This window comes from Sphaerodactylus townsendi, linkage group LG02, assembly GCF_021028975.2.
Source record: "Sphaerodactylus townsendi isolate TG3544 linkage group LG02, MPM_Stown_v2.3, whole genome shotgun sequence".
NCBI classification, from domain to species: domain Eukaryota; kingdom Metazoa; phylum Chordata; class Lepidosauria; order Squamata; family Sphaerodactylidae; genus Sphaerodactylus; species Sphaerodactylus townsendi.
Window position 1 is genome coordinate 117,078,828 of NC_059426.1, and position 10,992 is coordinate 117,089,819.

Here is a 10,992-nt window from a genome sequence, read left to right on the forward strand (position 1 = left end):
CAACCTGGCTCTCCAGATAGAGTCTGCCGCTCTTAACCAATATTCCATTACATAAACCCCAGTCAGGATGTCCTGCAGTTCAGTAGGTAGGCTTTGTGGCACATGGCTTTGTTCAGAGGTCTCTGCCATAGATACTGAAGTGCACAGCATTGCACTTTGGTGGCAGGATAGTCACAAAGGGGGCATTTAGCACCATTTAACACTAACACTAAAGGAAGAAGAGTAAGTCCATGCTGTGTGGCTAACACGTCTCAGGTCAGAACCCTTATAGGTAGCCCATTTCTGGGAAAATAAGATGAATAGATGACCATACACAGAGAGGTGAGCAGGGGCAGGAATCCAGGTGCCCCAGGTTAGGAGCACTTCCCTATCCCCCTTGCATGAGTCCAATCACTACCTTGACAAAACTGGCTCCTACACCTAAAGCTTGTGGTATGTGTGTGTGTGTGGGGGGGGGGGGGCAAGCCAAGCTCACCCAGAAGTATGCCTCTTGTCATATATTAGGTTTGCATGTTCCTGTTTGAACAACTGGTAATTCAATTTTTAGAATGTGACCGGAAACATTTTTGGAACTTAATTTTGTTAAATGGCAACACAGTGAGACACTACATACATACTCTTTGGCAGGGATAGGAGTGGGGAGATGGCGCATGCTGATTTGTAAGAACTAGACACAAAGGTATGCTGTCCCATACATTCAAATTGAATGCTACAAACAAGCTTGTTTGAGAGTCTCATAGAAAGAAATGTGTGTTACTATTAAATGGAATGGTCTTTTGAGAAGTTGTTTTTTTTTAATGCAAAAAGGGCATTTTTCGCATCTGTTTTGCAGTTGTTGCACATAGTTAAAATATCCCCACCTTGAGGTTTCATGGATTGCAGGGTATTTTTCTTTCAGAGTTCTCAAACTGCAATATTTAATTGCTGGGGATTTTTAAAAAATTCTACCAGGCAGTACACTTGGTTTCATATTGTTATGTGGGATAGGATTGCCTGTCATAATCTTCTAGTGGCTGCTGTATGTGATGTGGTTATTGTCACAAAACACAATCTATCCTGCTTCACCTACTTTATTTATTTACTGGGATATTTAATATTCCAGATTGCTTGCTGCTTAGATTTGCATGATGTTTATATGTGAACATTTGGCAAATATTTCTTGCAAGATCTTTACTCTTAACAAAATATCCAAATGTACGTTTCTCGCTTTGCACCTATGTATGATAAAGAGAATGTTTGTTGGGGGCTTAAAATTCCTTCCAACAGAGGGCAATCGTGTATTTTAAATGCATTGATTAACAGAGATGTCACAGGCATCTCTATTCAACCTCTTCCTTCGCCATTTCAGTCTCTGCTTTGCCCTGGTTTAAGTCTGGTTAAATGGTAGCAATAAGTCAAACTTCTTAGTCTTTTTTTTTTCAAGTCCTCATTTTCTATGAAGTTGGTTAAGTGTTCTATTGCAAAATGATTGTTCACAAATATTGTCCTGGACCTGCTGTCTGGGAGAATTTTTCTTGTATCTGCCAATATACATCAAAATAACCATTTATAAAACAAGTCACATATTAAATCTTTTAAAATCCAACTTCTCGTTTTGTTAGACTTTAAAAACTGTAACCCTATTATTAACTATAACTCCACTCGTCCTTCACAACTTCTGCGCTCCCTTCCCCCTCTGATAGAGTTACCAACTTCCTGGTAGCTCCTGGAATTACAACTGATCTCCTGAGTACATAGATCAGATCTCCTGGAGAAAATGGTTGCTTTGGGGGATGGACTCTGTGACATTCTATCCTGTTGAGGTCTCTCCCCTGCCCAGACTCCACCCCCGAATCTCCAGACTGGCAACAATACCATGAGAAGAACATTTCAGATAAAATACTGAAGAAGGGAGCGTTAATTCTCAAAATCTTTTCCCCCCCCCCCCCCCCCCCAATAATCTTGCTGATCTCTAAGGTGCTGCTGGACTTGATGCTAGCAATACCCTAATAAGAAGTGCCACCTGATCAGGACAGAAACTAAGTTCTGGGGAATCCTGGAATTCCTTTGAGAAAACTCTGGTAGACCTCTAAGATAGCATTGCCAGCTACAGCTTAGGAAATGTCTGGAGATTTTGAGAGTGGAGCATGATGATAGTGGGGTTTGGGGAGCAGAGGGACTTCAATGGAGTACAATGCTATAGAGTCTACCTTCCACAGGGGCAAAATGAAGGTGGGGCAAGAGAGGGCTCTTTTCCTTGGGGCCAGTTGCCTGAGGGCACCCTGGCCACCCACCCACACTGCTGCAAAAAAGTGCCTCTGGTTACTTTAAAATTAACCTTGATTTACATCCAGGTAAACAGTAGCCAGGAGCAGACAAGGAGCAGGGACAGGCCAGGGAGGGTGCTTTTTCCCTGGCCATGTCCCTGCCTCCAGTCTCCTCCCAGCTGCCACTCGCCTGGAAGTAAGCTAATCATAATTTATAGCAGCCACAGGCTTTGTCATGGGGGGGGGGGGGAGAGAAAAGTTGTCCCCATGCTCCCTGCCACCACAAAAAAAGCCTAAGGTTGCTTTAAAATTAAGATTCTTACTTTCAGGTGGCTGTGAGGAGACTGGGAGCAAAGACAAGGCCAGAGAAAGAGCACTGTCCCTGGCCTGTCCCCACCCACAGTCTCCTCCCAGTTGCAGCTCACCTGGAAGTAACCTAGCCGCAGCTCACCCTAACCCAGCTGTCCTCAACCACAGCCAGGGCCTGCTTGGCTATGGCCTTGGCCTGGAGGAATTCTCTTTTGAATGAGACCTGGGCCCTGCAGGACTCATTGCAGTTCTGTGGGGACTATAAGACTGAGAAGTTCCGCCAGGCCCATGCTTAAGGACAACAATGGTTGTCATCTAGCTAGCCTCCCTCCCCTCCCCTCCCCTTCCCTTCCCTCTTCCCCTCCCTTTCCTTTAGTTATTGAGGTTTGTTTATTCCCTTTTAGTTAGATTTTCAGTTATTCCTTGTGCCATCTCTTCTCTAACAGGCCCCGAATTAGTATTTTATGGCACTATTGTATTGTATTAAATTGTAAAGTATGTTTTAATTGTGGTTTTTATGATATAAGTCACTCTGATCCTCACTTGTCAGGAGGAGAGGACTATATAGAGAAAATAGATACAAATAAAGATGAGCAGTGGCAATGGGGTGTCGGGGGGAGAATGCTGGTAGGCAGTGGCAGCACGGGGCAGGAAATCTCCCTCCAGAAGAAGGAATATGGCCAGTCTATATATAAGACTGACCAATGAAAACATGTCCCAACTACTTAAAACAGCAAGGAAATACCAAAAACACAGAAAAGGCCCTCTACTTCTACAGGCGTGTTCCAGTGAATTAGTTTGTTGCATTTTCTTTGACAAGATGAAGACATCAGAAATGTATTTGTTATACAAAAGACTCAAATAGGTATAAGGACCCAAAATATTGCAAAGCAAGAATAAATCTGCCTTTATTCACTTTAAATCCATATGGTATTCATTGTCCTTCTTCATTACACTCTGCTACATCCCTGCATGCTCATTCTGACCACCCTGTAGCCTGTAGGCTTTTTGGAGCTGTTTTTCTCCACCACACCCCCCCCCCCCATCTTGTGCCGTTGTTTCTTTCCCATGTGGGATTTTGTGGCTTGTTTCACACTTGCTCAGATTTTAGCAGCAGGTTTCACTTCAAATCTTTATTTTACATCAGTTCATGTAACAAAGGTGTGCATTGTAGATATGGCCTTTTCTTCCTTTCAGGGTCTTTTTGTTCTATAACTGGATCTGTTTTGCAAAGTATCACATTATTTTTACACAGTGTTAGTTCTGAGAAAGGGATTGACTCTTTGCTTGCTGATAATGTGTCTTTCCAAAGTGAAGGGTCTTTGCCATACCTCTTTAATCAGCTAGCATGTTACTTACACTAGCTATTGACTGTGGTGGGTTTATTGATGCAGGATGGAGCGGGGTGGGCCTGGTTTTGCATACAGGCCAAGGAGTGAACTGAGAGGTGCTGTGTGGTTTCCGGGCTGTATGGCCGTGTTCTAGCAGCATTCTCTCCTGACGTTTCACCTGCATCTGTGGCTGGCATCTTCAGAGGATCATGCCAGCCACAGATGCAGGCGAAACGTCAGGAGAAAATGCTGCTAGAACACGGCCATACAGCCCGGAAACCACACAGCACCCAAGTGATTCCGGTCGTGAAAGCCTTCGACAATACAGTGAACTGAGAGTTTGTTGGTGGATACACATTATTAGCAAATACCAAAAATGACTAGTAAGTTGCTCAGTATAAAGGTTTACTAGGTCATAGGTAGGGTAAAATGGAGATAAAACAATAAATACTATACTGTACTGTTACATATTTATAGTTGTCTCAGCACATGGCAAGGACTGAGAGTCAGAGTCAGAATTTGAGTGTGACAACAAAGAAAGCAGGTTAACTTTATGACTTCAAGTATGCCTGCTCACAAACATGTAAGCAATGACTATCAAACTGGCCAATAGTCAATAGGTCAGCTCATTAGAATGTGACTTCAACATCCTATTTACATGGAGATAGTTAACACTTTGATGACTGGTTGTGACAGACACTTGCAAATGCCAACAGAACTGAACCAGAAAACTAGAAGGCAGGTAAACGATGTGGACAGAACTAAGTTTTACATGTAAATGTATGTAATGAAACCTGGAGAGAGATACAGAAGAAAATGGTGGATAGGGAAGGGATAAACTTTGTTTTCTCCCCTGCCTCTGCTCCCAATTGCTCCTTGCCAAAGAGGGCTTTCTTTAACAATACTGGCCACTGAGACCATATTATGCTGATCTGTATATAAGAATTAATTCCACCCTTAGTGTACCAGATCACCAAGTTGCTGAGACCGAGGAGTCAAGGCACAGTCAACCATTCCTTGTCACACCCATTTTATAGAAACTGTGCTTATTACTGGTCAGTTACTAAGGTCAATTCAAGGTGCTACTTATCACCTACAAATCCCTTAACGGCCTTGGACCCACGTATGTGGAGGCCCATCTTTCCCACTAAGCTCCACTGAAACAGCTTTGCTTATCTGAGCAAACCCTGCTAAAGATGCCACCCCATAAACTGGTAAGATTGGCAGCTTCCTCTTGATATGCATTCTCAATAATGGTTGCCACCTTGCAGAACTGCCTTCATAAGGAAGCCAGGAAGTTCCCTCCCCCCCGCCCCCCAGCCCAGTTTTATCGTTCTGCATAATGTGCAAAATAGAAAGATTCTGAAGGGTGTTTTTATAAAGGGATTAGAACTGCAGAAGAATGGAAAAATCTAGGAGGATTATTGTAGATATTACCTGCTTTTACTACATTGCCTCAACCAACAGGATAAACAGTGCCATCCTCAATTACCACTCTTTAAGTCAACGGAGGCATTGTTTAACATTGCACTGTTCATCCTGTTAACAGAGTCCCTGTTCGAAACTCCTGGTGCCTTCAAGTTTATTCAAGAGTGAGCCAGGGGATTCATTTGTGCTGGGTGTAGTTCTTTTAAAAAACACTAGGTAGGCAGGGGGAGGGGTGTCAAAGTTTCTGAAGAAAAATATAGTGACAGAAAGTTAAAATGGTAGCGAGAAAGTAGGCATGTGCAGGACTTTCAGACTGATGATACAATCATAATTTCGTAGATATCCACTATGACATTAGCACCAACGTCTTCCTTGTACTGCACCAAAAGACCATCAATAATTGTACTCTTTCACACTTGCTTCTGCCGCACATTTACTAAAATTGGAATGACACTCAGAAGATTAGTATAGCTGCTGTGCAAGGGTGACCTGCATCTTCTTGAAGCATTCTATATTTTTTATTGAGGTAAAGTGTATCATTGGCTGCTAGCTAGAACAACTAAATAGGATTTCTGGGCTCAGAAGTAGTATGCCTGTGAATAATAACTGCAGGATTTTGTTGGGGATATAGTAGGAAACATTTGTTTCTTTCATACGCTGCTCATAGGCATCTCAGAAGAATCATGTTGGTTTCTAGAAAGCAGGATGTTGGACTAAGTGGATCTTTCATCAGATCTAACAGAGTTTTCCTCAGTGTTCCTATGGGAACAGGAATCAATATTTGTCTGCAAGATTTAGCTAGGGGGATTAATATCCCTGCAATGAATACCCAGTGGGACACCACAATTTGATTACTTATGTCATTATTGAAACTCTTATATGTATACATGAGAAAATCTGGAATTTGAGAGTAAAGCACCATGCACTGATGAATCCATTGGGTCCCTTGAGAGAAATCCAGAAGCCCATAAAAACCATAAGCCACGTCTTTACAAAGCTAGCCACAATCATCCCTGTCCCCAGATCCCACCAGCTAGCCTACCACCAGCTTAAGGCTGACCAAAACTATTGACTAAGATTGAAGGAAACAGGGAATCTCATTCATTTCTCTCTGGTGGCTTTTGAGAACATGTTCAGGATTCAGGAATAATCTAGTCTTGCCTTTTCTTTCTTTCTCTGCTGAGTAGTCAGACAAAGGAAATGAGGTGAATGCATGGCTGGCAACTTGGAGAGCTGGAGGCCAAGATCTGATGGCTACAACCAGTGTAACTCCTAAATCCATGCCTGCCAAGAGTTTCTTAACCTTAGCTGATGTTAACAACCCCTTATTATCACATAAGAGTGATCCACAAATCCCTAACACTGTGAAAGGTACCACATTCTAGTAAGCTGTGCTCCAAAGTTTCTATCTGCCAAGAAGCACAGTTACCAAGTCTATCAGAGTATAATGTCCTTTTCAGTTGACATTGTATTACTTGAGAAGGGATAGAGTTTAAAGATCTGATGGTAAAGTCTGCATATTAAAAATAATTAATAAGCTTGTGCTTAAATTATAGAAGGCCAACTGACAATGATCTAATATTGGAGAAGGAAAAGATTAAATAGAAAAAAAATCTGTTATATGCACTTTTGAATGCTTTGCAGGATATGGCACAATATCAGTGTTTCAAAAGACTCAAAAAACAATGGGCAATTGTGTGCTGCAGTTCTTGGAAGTTGTTTCACCAAGGAAAATATACAGAAGATAGTTATCTTTAGTGAAACATGTTGACAAATTTAGTACTAAGCTGTCCTCCTATACATGTCAAAAGTCCACAGTGTAATTATCTGATAGGGAAACAGAAGGAGCAGGGAAATGGCCCTTTGCTGTGATTGAAAACCTTTCATTAGTCTGAACTGATTGTTACAGGATCTCACTGAACACATAATATGGAAGCTGAACATGCCCACCTCAGTGGGAATTAGTCAGGCCTGGTCAAACCAAACAGCAGACAGAGGTGGAAGAATGGGCTGTGTACAAATGGAAAAACTTATATTTTAATGTGTCTCTTTTTAAAAATCCCCTCAAATTAAAAAAAAAAAGCACACCAGAGAGGAAGGTTTTATCCCAGGCTTTTCCATTTATGACATAGTTTTTCATATACAGTGAACTATTAATGCAGAGAAACTTGGAAAAATGTGACCCCACACCTGTGGTCTGATGGCCCTAGCACCATCTTATTGGGGATTCCAGCCTCCAGGTGGGACCTGAGGATCAACTGGAATAACAGCTCATCTCCAAGCAACAGAGATCAGTTCCCCAGGAGAAACTAGATGCTTTGTAGGGTGGACTCTATAGCATTGTACTGCACTGAGCTCGTTGCCTCCGTAGGCTCCACTCCCAAATTTCCAGGAGTTTGCCAACCTGGATCTAGCAACCCTTACTCCACCCTTTGGGGGCGGGGGGGGGGAGAGAATATGGCAACCCTACATCTTATTCATCCACAAATGTAAACCAGCCCTCAGTCAGTTCAGTGGAAGGTAAATCATGTGGAGCTTATGAGATGCATGTATATGGGGCAATGCATGTGAAAGACAGAGATGTCTGGAGGGTAAAGGGGGCAAGCTGCTTAAAGGGTCAACAGTGATAAGGGCCTCCAGTATCAACTGACAAACAAGGTTGTGCCTGTCCAACCTTTGCCATCCAGGGCAGTGAATTATGGGGTCAAATAGTTTTTGCCTGTCTATTGAATTGGCATTCATGGCTATTAATAATTAAATATTTAACAATGGCTGCAGTCCTAAGAACAGTTTCCCATTGCATAAAATGGGACTTCTGAATAGATCTGTTTAGGATTATGTTCATGTGCTGAGGTGGGGGAGGAGAGAAGGAATATCAGCCAGGTACCTCTGGAAAGCCTGCATCAGCACAAAAAGGCAGCACCTGAAGGCAGAAGCCCTTCTCCATCTTATGTCACAAGCACCAGTATTAAAGGTATCTTTTTTTCTGGATATGGAGGTTCTGTTTAGCTGCCTTAGCTATTGGCAAACCTATCCATTATAACTTTCTGAAAATCTTTGAAAAAAATCATCCAAGTTAATACCCATTCTGTGGTAGCGAATGCCATAAGTTAAAATTATGTGCTGTACTTCTGCACATCCCTTCTTAAACCGAATGCAACCAGTTTCATTGGATTACATTTAGTTATCGATAGACGGAGAAAAATAATCTGTCCATATGCTCCATATCATTCATAATGCCATATTTTTGGTCTAAACTCCTTCATTTCCTATTCAGCCTATAGGAAGTAGCAATAATGGCAGTTCAATTTAAAGAACGTAATCCATGTCCTACAGATTTGTGGAGAAGGGAGTGGTATGACAGTCAGCCATATTTTGTTGAATCATCCCCAAAGAAGCTCATGAAATTTAGGAAACAGCAATACATTGTCCTATTTAGTCAAGGCCTTTTAAAGCTTTGGAGAAACATCTTCAGTCACACAGGGTCACTCTTTGTAGAAATGTCAGTCCAAAGAAAACGGGGGCATACTAGGAAACCTTCTCCCCCCAACCCTTACCAAACCTATAATTATTATGATCTTGAGATGGAGAAATAAATCAGGGATTCAGCCAAAAGAACATTGATTGATTATCAACTATAATCAACTATAATCAGTGGTTCATTATGCCCTTCCAATATTAGATACCTAACCAGATCCTGGACACCTCTCAGTACTGAAACAAGGGGCACCTCCTCAATTGTTAGTTCCATAAACCAGAACCATTGATCATATCTAAAAATTTGCTTTCTTGGTCAAGACCCAAATGTACCCCCATTGGCTGGCAACTCTACATGATGGCTGTTTGGCAGGATGTTTGGAAGTTTCTCTTATCCTATACCCACTGGCACATACCTTTAAATTTCCTGATGTACCAAGTGGGGTGAAGGCAAGTGGGGCATATCAGGAAGTGGAGAAGATTGGTAAAGGAATAAGTAGAAGGACAGTAGGTTGGGCAACCTGTAATATCATTTTTCCGTTATAGTACAACAAAACAAGTCCAGTGGCACTTTAAAGACTAACAACATTAATTTCAACATAAGTTTTTGTGCGTCAAAGAAACATGTGAGCTATTACTCATATGGACACATATGTTGCTGCTTTATACTGAATCAGACCATTGATACATCAAGGCCAGTATTATTTACTCAGACTGGCAGAGACTCTATAGGGTTTCAGGCAGTTGTATTTCATATTACCTCCTACCTGATTCTTAACTGGAAATACCAGGGATTGAACCCAGGACCTTTTGAATGATAAGCAGATACTGGTGGCCCTTCTCCTGAAAACCAATAAAAGCTTATATTGAAATAAATGCTGTTAGCCTCTGAGGTGCACATGGACTTTTACGTCATACAGCCTTCAGCAGAAATCTGATTCAAGGAAACTGACAAAGGAAACATCAGCTGCCATGGGACTAAATTCTGCTCTTGCTCTAGCTCAAATTTCTGTTGAAAGTTCAGTTACAGGGACCAACTGAAAAGTTGGCAGTCCTAGACAGACTTTACAACTGCCTCCTCTTCTCTCACATACAGGGATTAAAAGACCTGGCAGAAGATAAGAGGTGACATATGTGTATGTGTGTTAAATGCTGTCAAATCATAGCTGATTTATGAAGACTCCATAGGACTTTCAAGGCAAGAGACCTACCTAGGTGGTTTGCCATGCCTTCATCCACTTACTAACCAGGGCTGACCCTGTTTAGTTCCTGAGATTTGATGAGATCAGGCTAATCTGGGCCATCCAAATCAGAACAAGATATAAGAATGATGTTTGTATTGCACACAACAAGAAAATATAATCTTGTTGCGTGGGGTAATACTTGTGTTTGTAGGTTTTTGTTTTTGTTACAACCCAGAAGCTGGATTTGTTGGAAAAGGAACTGCCTTAGTGGTCCTAAGGTGTCAAGATCGCAGGAACTCAGTCAGAAGACAAGTAAGCCTAGTGGATAAGAAGAATGATAATGATGAAGAAAATATAGTCTGGCAACATTACCTACAAGTGTCTAACAAATATTGAGATGAACTGCTGCAGATTCAAACTCAGAAGTGACGGGCTGATACTTCATTGCAGGACTGCTATTATGTTCCTATGCCTTTAATAGCAACCAGAAGAACAGAAATGAAATGGGTGAAGCATTATTTATGCCTCTTTATTTCCAACTTTTATGTGTTGGCCCCATAAAAGAGTTTTCCAGCTCTTGACCCTTCAGAAGGAACCTGCCAACTCTGAAAGTGATGCTTTCCATAGCTTAGAAATTAGCAGAATCTCGGGGCAGGAGCTGTTTAATAACCCTTCAGGTTAAAGAACAGCAATAAAATATGGAGCCTGATATGGAAATGAGATTCCCCTGCCACTTCAGTGGTTACACGCCAAGCTGTAGTTAAAGGCTTAGAGGCAGTTTCCTTTGTGCTGCAGTTCTATTGGCAGGATCATCTGTATTGCACACAGTCCACATATTGTCTTGGGGGAGTTCTTGCCAAAGGCAGCTGGGCTACTAATTATAGCAGGTTTGTGTGGCCTTGGATAACCCTTATCAGTGGGCCTCTCTCCTATCTTCACCCTGATCTGTTCTGCGATGGTTTCTGTAGCCTTATTCTTGGCAGTTTATTCTGCTCCTACAACGTATCAACATCCTAC

At 41.9% G+C, this 10,992-nt stretch overlaps 1 non-coding gene across 1 annotated transcript; it reads left to right on the forward strand.

Moving 5' to 3' along the window:
* Window positions 1–5,730: 5,730 nt before the first annotated feature.
* LOC125427609 lies at window positions 5,731–5,833 on the forward strand. Its single transcript, XR_007243726.1, has one exon. It is a non-coding gene; the product is annotated as a U6 spliceosomal RNA (small nuclear RNA).
* The last annotated feature ends 5,159 nt before the right edge of the window (window positions 5,834–10,992 follow it).